The sequence below is a fragment of the Canis lupus genome, chromosome 23, assembly GCF_048164855.1.
Source record: "Canis lupus baileyi chromosome 23, mCanLup2.hap1, whole genome shotgun sequence".
In the NCBI taxonomy this organism is placed as follows: domain Eukaryota; kingdom Metazoa; phylum Chordata; class Mammalia; order Carnivora; family Canidae; genus Canis; species Canis lupus.
Genome location: NC_132860.1, coordinates 5255418 through 5269950, shown reverse-complemented (window position 1 = coordinate 5269950; position 14533 = coordinate 5255418). Strand labels below are relative to the sequence as shown.

General features: G+C 35.3%; 1 pseudogene; it reads left to right on the top strand.

Moving 5' to 3' along the window:
- Positions 1 to 1779: 1779 nt before the first annotated feature.
- On the top strand, positions 1780 to 4352 carry LOC140614654 (nucleolar RNA helicase 2 pseudogene; annotated as a pseudogene).
- The last annotated feature ends 10181 nt before the right edge of the window (positions 4353 to 14533 follow it).

Here is a 14533-nt window from a genome sequence, read left to right as displayed (position 1 = left end):
CTCAAAGTCTTCACTTTGCTGTTTCCATCAGTCCTAGACTATTATATCATAATTCTGACTCAATCTCAATAAAGGCTTCACTTTGAAAGACTTACCCTGAGTCAAATTTCCAATTCTAGTAAATCCTGACCTTGGGTTCTCTTCCCTGTCCCCAAATATCACAAAAGTTTTGTGAGGTAGTGTTCTCAGTTGCTGCTGTGAATAATATACTCAGCATTGCCTTATTAATAGGACTTATTGCTAATATATGGAGACTCCAGACCTCAAAGACGGTAACTATGTTTTCTTAGTTTATTAGTCATTGAAGTGCCAAATGATTACCAAGTAACTGTGACTTATGTCATTTTCCTGTAGTTTGTTTGAGGTGCCATAAATCACTGTATCTCTATGTTTTGCTATCCCTATCTTTCTCTATCTATCTCCCTATCTCTCTTTCTATTTAACTATCTACATATAATATGCCTATTACATATAGAGGATATATTATATATATGTATGTATACTCTTATATTCTCTCATTCCTCTCTTATGAGATGGAGATTATATATAGTAAGAGATGGAGAGATAATATATATGAGAGATGGATTTTATATCAATATATATATCATATATAGATATATCCTAAGATTTTATAATAATCCAATAAAAAGGGAACTAATATTAAATTTTTACTTTACATATAAAGTCATGAAAAGCAGAAAGGCTGAACAGTATTTCACTTCAAATAACTCATGATTTCCATGAAATGATAGCACTTCCACCTTTGTATTTGTAACATATATCACAGTCTCTAGCATATCATTTTTTTGAAAAAGGTGTACTAAACAAAATTTATCCTATATAGATGCGATATTAATATTATACTGAGACCTTTCTAATAAAAGTGATGGATAGACTTGAAACAGAAAAAAATAAAAGTCATTTTTGTAGTTTTGCAGTAACATGGTACACGTGACTATCACGGAAAAGTTGAGTCTCTCCCAGGGCAGAGCAATGTAAGAAGTAAACTCCTCTCAAAAAATAGTATCCTTTGATACATTTATATGAATTATTAGAATTCTTTCCAATGTAGAAGACGGACAGAACTGATTCTGACTATCTCAGGATTTCAGGAACACGAACAAGATATTACTTTTTTATATCATAAATTTTATAAACTTCAGGAACACAAAATATTACTTTTATATCATAAATTTTATAAATTCCATTTCATGCATGTTTTCTCCTCTGTAATGGAGGTATCTCATAGGACTATTAGATTAAATGAATGAATATAGGTGAGTCATTTAGAAAGGTCTCATATTACTGTAAATTCTATAGAAGTATAATCTACTATACACATTTTAATGATACTGTCTGTTTAATTTGTGATCTTTAACAGGTGCTTTACTTTCATTTTTGTATTAAGATGTTTGGAAAAATCAGGAGATAGAACTCAAATTGTGCTAACACTAAGACACCTAAGCGGACAGTTTTTACTTATTTTTTTCTTTTACTGAATCTCTGATTCAAGTATTTCTTCTATAATTTCTTTGGTATCTCCTTGTAGTCTTGCCCACTCTATTATTTTTATTTCATCAAGATTAACAAATAAGAACAAACATACACAGAGATTAATTAAGTAGAATCTAATGACATTTTTCAAGCTTATCATTTCTTCTTGGTTATTTCCACTCTTTCTGAAGATTATAAACATTCTATTAAGAATGTAATGTAATAAACGGGGAGTACAGTCTCTTCCTCTCCACCGGTGGACCTGAGCGGTCGGCCTGAATTGCTTGAGGTGAACAATGCCGGGGAAAATCATTAGTGATGTGGGTTTGGACTCCAAGACCTCCATGGAAGAAGTGGAGACACCACGGAAGCAGAATGAGAAGAAAGGTAGAAAGGAGAAACCAAAATCTATTAAGACTGAAGAGGCAACAGAAGTAAAAGAAGAAATTCCTTCCCCTAAAGCTAAAAAAGTTAAAAAGAAAGTTGAGTCTAATGAGGTTGACATGAATTCTCCTAAATCTAAAAAGGCAAAAAAGAAAGAGGGGACATCTCAGGATGACATAATTTGTCCTAAAACCAAAAGTGTGAAAAAAACAAAGGAGTTCTTTGAAAAGAAAGTTGTTTCTCCTAAAACAAAAAAAGTAATAAAAAGTGAAGAACCTTCTGAAGAAGAGATAAGTGCTCCTAAGCCCAAGAAGATGAAGAAAGAAAAGGAAATGAATGGAGAAATTGGAGAGAAAAGCCCCAAACTGAAGAATGGATTCTCTCATTCTGGACTTGTCTCTAACACCAGTGAAACCCTAGGGGAAGAATGTAACAGTGAGTTAGAGCAGGAAATACCTGTGGAACAGAAAGAAGGAGCTTTCTCTAATTTCCCCATATCTGAAGAGACTAATTAAAGTTCTCAAAGCCTGTGGGGTGACCTTCCTGTCTCCTATACAAGCAAAGACATTTTACCATGTCTATAGTGGAAAGGACTTAATTGCACAGGCACGGACAGGAACTGGGAAGACATTCTCCTTTGCCATCCCTTTGATTGCGAAGCTCCAGGGAGAACTGCAAGACAGGAGAAGAGGTCGTGCCCCTCAGGTACTGGTTCTTGCACCCATGAGGGAGTTGGCAAATCAAGTAAGCAGAGACTTCAGTGACATCACATGAAAGCTGGCGGTGGCTTGTTTTTATGGTGGAACTCCCTATGGAGGTCAAATTGGACGCATGCGGAATGGGATTGATATCCGGGTTGGGACCCCAGGTCGTATCAAAGACCACCTTCAGAATGGCAAGCTAGATCTCGCCAAACTTAAGCATGTTGTCCTGGATGAAGTCGACCAGATGTTAGATATGGGGTTTGCTGATCAAGTGGAAGAGATTTTAAGTGTGGCATACAAAAAAGATTCAGAAGATAATCCCCAAGCATTGCTTTTTTCGCAACTTGCCCTCATTGGGTATATAATGTTGCTAAGAAATACATGAAATCTACATATGAACAGGTGGACCTGATTGGTAAAAAGACCCAGAAAACGGCAATAACCGTGGAGCACCTGGCTATCAAGTGCCACTGGACTCAAAGGGCAGCAGTTATTGGGGATGTGATCCGAGTATATAGTGGTTTTCATGGGCGTACCATTATCTTCTTTGAAACCAAGAAAGAAGCCCAGGAGTTGTCACAGAATGTGTCCATAAGGCAGGATGCCCAGTCATTGCATGGAGATATTCCCCAGAAGCAGAGAGAAATCACTCTGAAAGGTTTTAGAAATGGTGATTTTGGAGTTTTGGTTGCAACTAATGTTGCTGCTCGTGGGTTAGACATCCCTGAGGTTGATCTGGTGATACAGAGTTCTCCACCAAAGGATGTGGAGTCCTATGTTCATCACTCTGGGAGGACGGGCAGAGCTGGAAGGACAGGGATTTGCATCTGCTTTTATCAGCACAAGGAGGAGTATCAGTTAGCACAAGTGGAGCAAAAAGCGGGAATTAAATTTAAACGAATAGGTGTCCCGTCTGCAACAGAGATCATAAAAGCTTCCAGCAAAGATGCCATCAGGCTTTTGGAATTTGTGCCTCCCACTGCCATTAGTCATTTCAAGCAGTCAGCGGAGAAACTAATAGAGGAGAAAGGAGCTGTGGAAGCCCTGGCAGCAGCCTTGGCCCATATTTCAGGTGCCACATCAGTAGACCAGCGCTCTCTGATCAACTCAGATGCGGGCTTTGTGACCATGACCTTACGATGCTCAATTGAAATGCCAAACATTAGTTATGCTTGGAAAGAACTTAAAGAGCAGCTGGGAGAGGATATTGATTCCAAAGTGAAAGGAATGTTTTTTCTCAAAGGAAAGCAGGGGGTTTGCTTCGATGTCCCTACTGCAGCAGTAACAGAAATACAGGAAAAATGGCATGATTCGTGTCGCTGGCAGCTCTCTGTGGCCACGGAGCAACCAGAGCTGGAAGGACCTCGGGAAGGATATCGAAACTTCTGTGGACAGCAGGAAGGCAGTCAAGGATTTAGAGGACAGCGGGAGGGAAATCGAAGCTTCAGAGGACAGCGATCAGGAGGTGGCAACAAAAATAACAGATTCCAAAACAAAGGCCAGAAGAGGAGTTTCAGTAAAGCATTTGGGCAGTAATTTGAAGTGGAGAGTTTATGCAGTAACATGGAACTGAGCACTGATTTTCCTGCAAGGTTAAAAGCACACTGTTTCCTTCCTGACCACTTGCCTTGTCCCCATCTCTTCCAGAGAGACAAGCTTCATGGAAATTATTTCATCCAATGATTATGATTTGTAACTATTGCTACTTCTGTATCAGGTTTATCTTTTGAAAGGATGGATGAATTCATTAAATTTTGTTCTGATACACTGTGGGTTGTAAGATAAAATCAAGCATGATTTTGCCCATAAAAAAAAAAAAAAAGAATGTAATGTAATTCTTATCAAAATACCGCAGCATTTTCTACAGAACTGGAACGAATAATCTTAAAATTTGTATGGGACCACAAAAAGACCTCAATTAGCCAAGGCAATCTTGAAAAAGAAAAACACAACTAGAGGTATCACAATCTCAGGTTTCAAGATATACTACAAAGCTATAGTAATCAAAACAGTTTGGTATTGGCCAAAAGAGTAGACACATGGATTAACAGGATAGAATAGAGAGCCCAGAAATAAATCCATAATTATATGGCTAATTAATCTTTGACAAAGAGGCAAGAATATGCAATGGGAAAAAAAAAAAACTGTTTCTTCAACAAGTGGTATTGGGAAAACTGGATAACTACAGGCAAAAGAATGAAACTGTACCACTTTCTGACACCATACACAAAAATAAACTCAAAATGCATTAAAGATCTAAATGTGAGACCTAAAACCCCAAAACTCCCTGAAGAGAATGCAGGCAGTAATTTATCTGACATTGGCCATAGCAACATCTTTATCTATATGCCTCCATGACAAGGGAAACAAAAGCAAAAATAAACTGTTGGGAACAATATCAAAATAAAATGCTTCTGCACCGCAAAGGAAACAGTCTCAACAAAACTAATAGACCACCTATGGAATGGGAGAAGATTTTTGTGAATGACAAATCTGATAAGGGTTAATAACCAGACATATGAGGAACTTAAACAACTCAACACCAGAAAGACAAACAATCCAGTTAAGAAATGGGCAGAAGGCATGAGTAGACATTTTTTAAAATAAGACATACAAATGGTCAACAGACACATGAAAAGATGTTTAACATCACTCATAATCAGGGAAATACACATCAAAACCACAGTGAAATACCACCTCACACATATCAGAATGGCTAAAAACAAAAACACAAAAAAGCAATAAGTAGTGGAGGGGGTGTGGAGAAAAAAGAACCCTCTTGCTCTGTTGGTGGGAGTGCAAACTGGTTCAGCCACTGTGGAAAACAGTGTGAAGCTTCCTCAAAGTTAAAAATAGAGCTATTCTATGATCCATCAAGCACACTACTGGATATTTACCTAAAGAATACGAAAGCACTAATTTGAAAAGATACATGAACCTGTACACACACAGACACACACACACACACGAATATTATTCAACCATAAGAAGTAATGAAATATTGACAATTGCAACAATATGGATGGGGATAGAGAGTATAACGCTAAATGAAATAAGTCAGTCAAAGAAAGACAAATACCCTAAGATCTTACTCATATGGGGAATTTAAGAAACAAAACGAAACAAAAAAAAGAGACAAACCAAAAAAAAAAAAAAAACAACAACAACAACAACAAAACAAAACCAAAAAAAGCAGGCAATTAACTATAGAGAACAAACTGATGGTTACCAGAGAGGAAGTGAATGGGAGGAGGGGTGATATAGATGAAGAGGATTAACTGTACATTTATCATGACTGAGCACTGAGTAATGTATAGAATTGTTGAATCACTACATTGCATACCTGGAACTAATATAACACTATATGTTAATTATACTGGAATTAAAATTTTAAAAAGAGAGCGAGAATAATTCAAGATACCTGGCCACAGCATCAAGCTAAACCTTAAAAAAAGACTTTGGAATAAGCAAAAGATATTACTGAATATTCTTTCATTGGAAAGCTGGAGTTTCAAGGGGTTATCTGATTAGGAATGTGCATATGAATTACCTTTTACAAAGCTGTTTTATAATTCTGTAAAAATTATAACACATACACAGCTGAAAGTGTATGTTCAACTCTTTTCTAGAAATAGATATAAAAATGTTGGTGGAGGCTTAATTGATATTCCTAACCCAAAGAAAGGCCAGTTTTATGTCATTTGCAAACTAATTTCAATATTCCTGATCTATAAACATATATGTTACTTAGGAAAAAAAAGATTTTACTTAGAATCATTTATCTTTTACTAGTTGTTGCACTGAATCAATGAGTTAAATAAAATCTTTAAAACAGATTTATTTTATATGTATATCAGTCTTTTTTGGAAAATTATTCTTAATATGTTTTTTAAGCTAGCAGAACTAATAAAGGAGTTTTTAATTTTTTTTACTATTTTGTCTAAACGTTTCAAGAAAAAAACCAGTTGTTAGATTAGATATGATAATTTTAAAAATTATATCATTAAAGAATGATTTTCAAATACAATCTACCTTGCACTCTCAGGGCAGATAACCATTTGGAAGAAATTTTATTCTTAAATTAATGGAATGCAACTTTGATGAATCTTTGACAGCAATAAGAAGTTAACATAAATGATTAAGCTGGCCAATATTTCTGTTGAAGAAGAGCTAAGTCTAAGACAAAATTAACTATGTTTATTCATGAACTGTGACAACGGACTCCCTTGTCACCACTTTCGTTTTAGCAGGGTTTCAGTGTTGGTACAGAGGAGAATATGTGATGTAGAGTAAAACAGAAGGGCTGAGTCTGATTGACAAGCAGTTCTACTAAGGTAGGATTATTGGAAGTGGAGATATTTTTACTTGGTCTTCAGGTCTAGTGGGAAGCTCTTGGATGGCTGCAAGGGGGCAAGCAAGTAGTTTCAGGACAGTTTAAAAAGAAGAAAATATATTTATTATGAAAGACTGAGAGTTTTCTCCAGGTTGGCCATATCCTGGAACAAGTGGGTACATATGGGAAGCTTTGTCATATGGTCCTGAGCAACCCTTGCTGCCGTGGAAAGCCACCTCTCTGTCCCCATAGGATTTTCTTCTTCTCAGAAACCATGCTTCCTATTGCTTATGCAATTTAGTTAACTGTTAAATATGCTATCTTCTGTTATTGCTTTGCTTTGTACCTTACTATTTACATGTTAATAAAATTTTATCGTTCATCTTCCCAACAAGCTATGCTCTTTAAATGAGATCACGGGATTTTCTACATTTTATATTATCAAGAATAGAGATTGAAAGCTCAGTTGCTAATTAAGGTGAAAAGCCCCTTCAGTGTATGCTGTGTGTGGAGCTCAATGCATTAAATATTTTAAAAACAAACCATACATAATTTCTGTCTCTGCTATGTTGCTTTTGTATTACTTATTCCCACATTTCAAACGTACTCTTTAGTCCCCCCATACTGATGCTGTTATTTAAAGCAATTTTATTTGTTTAGTTGTAAAGAGGAATTAATTAATTTACAAAGCAACAATGTATGTTAATTCTTAGGCTTGACAGAACTAGTCTTCCAATAACGTCTGGGTCTCTCTGAACAAATGCCATGGTCCCACAACAAAATCTTCAAAATCCCTTAAGATTCTGATATAAAAAGCAAAATGAAAAGACAAACTTGTATGCATAATAAGTAGTGATTAAACACCTAAATTTATAATACACCTTGTGTTTTTTATCATGGGAGAGAAGAATTAAAACAAAAAACAATTCATTAAATTAAGGACACTACAAATTTTGAAAACTTCTGTGCACATAAAAGTGAAAACAAACTTGCCAAAAGTAATCCATGAAGAAAAGACTTGCTTAAAAATATAGCCATTCCTTGTTAAAGTACACATTTAAAATCCACACAATCAAGAGGAAAGAGGACATAAGGGGAAGGTGGATCGCCTCCACCAAGATACAAAAAGCATAAAGATATTGACAAACAAGTTTGCAGGATACAAATGCTTATTCCTCTCTTCATAAAGACATGTTGTGGTTCTTCACCTGGAAGAAAACCCATAAACATCAATAGGAGGAAATGATCCAGAGAAACATGACCTGTTCATTCCAAGGGCTGAACCAGAAATAACAGTGAACAGCGAATATTGATTAATGCCTACTCATCATTAAACAATATGTATGTGGACTCGTAATTATTAGTTTAGAGTTGGCGGCAGTGATACCTATAAATCTTTCACACTGGAATGTAAATGTTTGCATTAACGTTTGCCTCAGACACCACAGTACCTATAGATCATCAACATAAAAATATACATTCAGAGATCCTCCACACGTGCACTCTCAAAAAGAAGTGCTATGTGTACATAGCAGTCTAGAACTTTCATATTCCAAAAAAAAAAAAAGGCACCCATGAAGAAGAACTTAGAGGCTCTATCAGGACAACATGGAGAAGACTGGGATTCCGAGTAGTTACACAGGCTAATTATTTGCTAGAAACCTGTTCAAAAACACTATGACTGAAAAAAAAATTAAATAGGCAAAAAAAACCCACTATGACTAACAATAAATTTTCCTAATACATAAAAACTTGTCAGCCTAAGGAATATAGTAGGTAAACAGAATCATTTTCAATTTATATAATAATAATCACTGATTATGTACATGACATATAATAATAGCTAAACATATATAAAAGAGAGAAAAAATAAGAGATACAGATCAAGGACTGAGATTTGCACGGGAAAAAAATCTTTAAAATAAATATATTTGGTGAAAATGGCTAGTAGGAAGAATGCTTAGAACTGAGAAGGCCATGGTTTTACATACAAATGTGTGTGTGTATATATAATCATATATATATATATAATCAAGACTTCTGAATTGCAACTATAAGCAAGTTTCACATTACAGCTTGAAAGTTAAAAAAAAATAAAGCTATAAAAGGTCAGTGTGTCAAGATTCACTAAGGTAAACATTGAAATCTTTAGAATGTATATGTGTTTTATTTTCTGTATTAATTGGTTTTTATTCTTAATATATTTCTCCAGTTTTACAGTTAAATAGATGTTCATAATGTACAAATATGTGTAAAACTACTAGATCTATCCAAGATATAAATTATCAATAATTATCCACTCTTCAATGTCTTCCCAACTATTTATTTGTTTATTTTTTTTTTAAGATTTTATTTATTTATTCATGAGAGACACAGAGAGAGAAGCAGAGACTTAGACAGAGGCAGAAGCAGGCTCCCTGCAGGGAACCCGATGCAGGACTGGATCCCCAGACTCAGGATCACACCCTGAGCTGAAGGCTGGTGCTCAGCCACTCAACCACTGAGCCACCAGGAGTCCCACTTTTTTTTTTTTTTTTTTAATCCTTGGCTGAGATATTATCTAAAACTAAGGTAAAACACAGTTATTTTGAAGATATCAATTAAATTTAGCAAATAACTATGCTTAGTTAAGTATTTACAAGTCAAAATCATGGTAGGCTCAACAATTAATTTGTTAGAAGAGTATCCTTGATTGAGAACTTAGCAAGAAAGTTCATTAGAAGTATTCTCCTAGATATGGAGAAATATGATATAATATCTGAAACTTGAAATTCTGAATTTCTGCCAGTTATTCAGTAGCATAAACATGTCCATGCTTTTTACTACTGCCTGCTAGTGAGGGTTGATATGAAATTTTCTGATTATTCTTCTATATGTTAAATACCAATGCTAAACAGAAAAAGTCAAATAATCAGGAGGCACACCCATTGGTCTATGAGAGCCTTTTTTATTGATGAGAAAACTCATCTGATGTTCACTGCTTGTCCCTTTATTTGAGAGTAACCTAGTACTCTAGCACAGAGAGTACCCTTAGGAAAACCAACCCTTATATTGTGGGACATGATTCGGGAAGCACCAGCCGCTGCCAATGTATGACCGTAGCCAAGATGGAATAGGAGCCTATTTAACCTGCCACAACACTGACTCCAGCTTCATCCTGTCAGCTTGGCATTCACAATTAGAAATAGAGTCAGCTCTTCTTAAAGTAATCAAGAGAGAACAAACCAAGCCTTATAGTTGACCAAGAATGGTCACCTTAGCCACATTTTCACTGACCTTTCTAAGAAAACAACTTTTGTTTTCTGAGAAGCCAGTCTCCAAGGATTATTCTTAGATAATTTTAATTTACCTCTCAATCCATTAATATCAATAATGATGATCCATATAATATTTATCACTCATTTATAATATTTTGGAGTACTCAGCTCCAAAGTATGTATGGAGTACAGTATGAGTACTGTAACTCATAAAGTTACAGTAAGTGTTTTAATTAATATAAAATCATATTTGGATACATTAATTCGGTGGTTGGTAGAGGAAGCTAGAAAAAAAATGCTTCTCTTAATGGACAAATAGTTGTGTTTCACATTATGGTATAAGAGTTACCTCTCATAAAATTTAAGGATGAGGAGAGTCTTTCAATATTTGCTTCATTATCCTTGCAACAGTTCCTCTTTATTATAAATATTCTAACCACCCTGAAGACCACAACTAGATGTTCTATATTCTCTCCTTCTGGGATGGATGATTGACAGTAATTCCTAGGTCTCTTCAGTTATTTGTCCATATCCCCACTTATCCCTTAATCCCTAATAGCATGCAGAACAAGTTTCATTAGAAGGAAAGTCGGGGAATACATTTCCTATCTCTTATTGTAATTATCTTCCCTTTTCTTTACATGACGTCAGCCCTGGTGTTGCTCATAGATAGAAAATAACGTTGAGACTTTCTAAGCAGGGTGGACCATCTAAGTCTTCCTGCTACTTCTTGCAGGGCCTCTAATTACTGTGTATACTCTGGGCCAACTCAGAGACAAAGTGTGAACAGGAGAAGAGTAGGGGCCAGGAACAATTACAGCAGAGGTCTGTAATTCGTTAGATGTATGACATTGAACATGTCTTTTCACCATTTTGAACTACAGTTTTCTTACCTACAAAATAAGGATAGGAAGTTCTATGTCCTGGGATCCTGTGTGAACCATATAAAATACATGACGTCTGCAAATTTCCGAGCCAATGGCCCAACAGTGGTACAGAACTTAAGAGATACCAAATTTTTGTTTGTTTCTCTTCAATGACATTTTTCTACTTTTTCCAGAGCTAATGTGGACTTAACACTGAGTAATCCTGGAGGAAGATACTTCAGGCTTTCATCACTGAAAGCATCACAATGTTTCTCAAAATTTACAGTACGCATTCTGAAGTCTTAGATTTTCTCCAATTTACACATTAACATACCCATTTTTCATGAAGAAAGAGAAAACCCACTAATTGGTCTGTAGCTTCTATACAATAGCTGCTGTGAAAAATAGCTCCTTATTTATATTTTTATTTACTATTCATTGCAATCCTTAGACTGAGTGGTAAAGTCCCATTTTCACATGTAGAAGAAGACTGTAGCTCAAAAATATCCTGTGGATTTAATGCAAATTAGTAAGTATTGGAGCTGAATTCAAATTCATACTTCAGAAGTCATGAAGTCTGTCAAAGGACTGTGCCTCAGTTGAAAAGATCATTCATAACCATTTACTAAGCAAGCATTGCCCGGTTACAATTTTCTTCCCAATGATGTGCAAACTCAACAGACGGCAGTGGCCATGAATTGATCATGTCTAATTCTATCACATATTGCACAGTGTTTGTCTACAACAAATACTTATTTTTAAAGGGATGGTAGAGAAGAGACAATTGTTGCAAAAGTGCATAAGAAATTCTCGTCCTTAAAGCCAAGAAAGGAAAAGAAACTTTCATTTTTTTGCATCTTAAGTCTCTGCTCTTCAGTTTTCTCCTCTGTATTTCAGGGTCTGAAAGCCTAGAAACTACTTTCAGGCACCTTCCCGAGTTACACTGCACGATTACAGGCAGACTCCCAAAAAGCCCAGGAAGCAGAGGGGCTGTTTTGTGTAGCAATGCCAGGTAGCCAGGGCTTTCCCAGACGTGAGGGCTATGCTCGCTTATGATTCTACCCAGAGAACCCCTCTTCTTCATGGTTCAAGTGAACCTTCTTGAGCAGTATCCTGACCTATGGTAGAAGCAACTTCCAGATTGGATTGCCAAGTCTGTGAGCTAGTAGTGAGATGCCTTGACCACTTCCCCGGCCCTTCCTGTTGTCTTGTAAGGAGCTTGTTTCCTGTGTGCAAATGTTCATCGTGTAAACTTTCTAGAATGGCTTCTGTTTTTGTGACTGAATTTTGATTGCTATGGGAGACAAGAAAAGTGGCAAAGTATAGTGATTTTTCCTAATTAGTTTCCACTTAAAGATATCGTTGTGCTTCCAAATATAGCAAGAAATTTCAAGTCTAGAGCTAGAAATACCTAAGAACGTTTTTTATTTATTTTGTGGGCATTACCAACTGAGAAATATTCCCTTCCTGCATCCTGAGGTAAGTCTCAATCTCTCTCCTTACTAGGGAGAATTCTATAAACCTAACGTTACCCATGATGTCTTCGTATCAACAACACAGAGCATTAACAGTGCTCTCTAGAGTCTTCATCAATTCCCAAGGAGCTCTTTCCTTGAAGGTGTAGAATGTAATTTGCTTTCAATTGTGTCACCTTTCTATAGGCTGCATTGGAAACAAAAACATAACAAAACAAAACAAAAAGCACACATATAACCTTTAATATCTGTATCTCCTGCCTTTTTTTTTCTTCTCAACCCTTGATTCCCTATGCTCAACTAATTATTTATGAGCCCAAACCTTCGATTTTCCTAATAAATAATTCTCAGATCCCAAACTTCCTTAAAGATGTGATCATTTACGTGACTGGGATTATCGCTACTATTACAGTTGTTAATCCAGGGGTTGTTGCTATTAATCAATTATTAACAGAAGTTATTGTCCTCAATTTTAAGCTTGAAAGATCCGTTACAAAGTAATATGCTTTATTTATGAAAATCCAATTCAAGAGATAATTTTCTCTCTTTAAGGTAATGAATTTAATTCTGATTTAATGTTAGAGAGCTTTGTGCTCCCTTCTCCTCACTTTCCATGGGAGAAAACACAGGTCTGGAACTAGAAAAAATAAAGATAGACATCTAAGAACTTGTATATACTTCAAAAGAGTAAGTCACTTTGCTACTAAAGGAACTGATCAAAGTTGTACTCTGCAACCAAATAAGCTCTGACAGTTAATGGAACTAATTTACAAGTGAAATGATGAGGGAAATGAATTACTTCATGGATGTAGGAAGTTGGAAATATTGATGTCATGGAGGTGAACATCTGAAATTACTCTATTTTCGTATTAGAAAAAGCAATTTTAAAAATATCATTTCCTTAAAGCTCAAAAAATCATATTCAATTCCCAGCACAGGACATATGGTGATGGGGCAAGAGCATAATTTAGTAGAATCTCCTTTGTAAATTCAAGTTCCTAGGTATCTCAGCCTCATTTAGTCATAAAGCACAATTAAAAAAAATAGCACTCTAAATGCAGGGAAATCAGCAGGTATGTTTGATTTGAGACTTTACTCATTGACCCTGTCTGTCCATTTCTTAAAATACCTTTTTAATGAAGTTGTAAAATGATAAACAGCACTAAATAACCATAAGTTTGTACTGAAGACAGAGCCGCGGTCTGAAGATGGCAACCTATCAAGAAGGGGCAAACTGAACCAAAACATATCTCTTTTCCCTTCATGTCTCCATGTCCATGAAAATTGAAGTTGCAGTTATCAGAACAGGGATATCGATCATTTGAAGAGATATATGTTGTGAGGTTATTTTTGGAGACTATAAAGAATATTGAGAAGTAGAATTTTCTTAAAAATCTAGGAGAACTCATATTCTATTCCCAGGAAAATAAGCAAATAAATAAATAAAGGATTTTCCTGAGAACATGCTAAGAATATGCAGTAATTTAGAAAATGACGTAATATACTTTTTAGACTCTTTATTATCTTTCCAATAGGACACTTTTCTCTAATGTATCTGAAACTTCCCAAAGGAAAACCTGTCTATGCACAATTCCACAATAGAACAGACTTATCTGAAATCAATTAGATCTGATCTCCCCAAAACAATAACATATAACAACAAAATAAAGGGCAAGAACTTAATTTTTTTAAAGTTTTTAAAAGAAAACCAATCCTACTTTTAACTAAAATTTTAAATAGTCCTAATTTTAAATTCTTGAGTTAATTTTTTTTTATTTTAGCAAGTACAGATTATCTGACAAATATATGGCTCTTTTCTGAATGATTATATATATTTACACTAAAGAATCTCCCCCCCCCAAAAAGCTGTTTCAATTTGTTTTATATTTCATAGCATGTAGGATATTGCTTAGCATACAGATATTATAACTTTCTGCAAGTTGGCATTCAAAACAACTTTCCAGAACCAATGAAGTGTTTTGTAAAAATACATGTTTGGAAAACAGTGAATCACAAAACT